Below are 927 nucleotides of genomic sequence, written 5' to 3' on the forward strand. Positions count from 1 at the left end.
CCTATGCCAGAACAATCAAACAAACAAGTCTGTATCATGTGACAATGTGAGCGTACCCAGATGCTCAACTGAGGGACTTAGTAAAAAAAAAATTAAAAATAAATTCTACCCAGTACCACTTCACATCATAACTATAATATGTCAGCTAAAGAATGGTTCTCAACTGGTTTTTGCCTCAGGACCCAAATTGAACCAGATAGTTTCAGTCGTGACAAAATATTCGCATTGCGGAAAAATAACTGCCAAAATACAATCTGGAAAACTATTTTAATTCTATATTGACATTAAATGTACAATTATATACAGAGAACAACATTCCCACCTTTCATTGTCAATAATTACTCACTGGTTTGAGTACAAACAAAATTAACGAAAATGGCACTGCTAATCGCTATATATTAAAAATACTGTGATTAATTAATCTTCGAAGTAATTTAATCTCTGAAAATGTAAGTTCATTATCATTTCTACACACGTTCAACCTGTTTAAGTCATTTAAGTTGAGACTAGTATTCTTTTGTAAGACGAAGAATATACAGCATATACAGTTGAAGTCAGAAGTTTACATACACCTTAGCCAAATACATTTCAACTCAGTTTTTCACAATTCCAGCGACATTAATCCAAGTAAAATTCCCTGTCTTAGGTCAGTTAGGATCACCACTTTATTTTAAGAATGTGAAATGTCAGAATAATAGTAGAGAGAATGATTTATTTCAGCTTTTATTTCTTTCATCACTTCCCAGTGGGTCAGAAGTTTACATACACTCAATTAGTATTGGTAGCATTGACTTTAAATTGTTAACTTGGGTCAAATGTTTTGGGTAGGCTTCCACAAGCTTCCCACAATAAGTTGGGTGAATTTTGGCCCATTCCTCTGACAGTGCTGGTGTAAACTGAGTCAGGTTTGTAGGCCCCTTGCTCGCA

Source organism: Salvelinus sp. IW2-2015, linkage group LG34, assembly GCF_002910315.2.
Source record: "Salvelinus sp. IW2-2015 linkage group LG34, ASM291031v2, whole genome shotgun sequence".
Lineage (NCBI taxonomy): Eukaryota > Metazoa > Chordata > Actinopteri > Salmoniformes > Salmonidae > Salvelinus > Salvelinus sp. IW2-2015.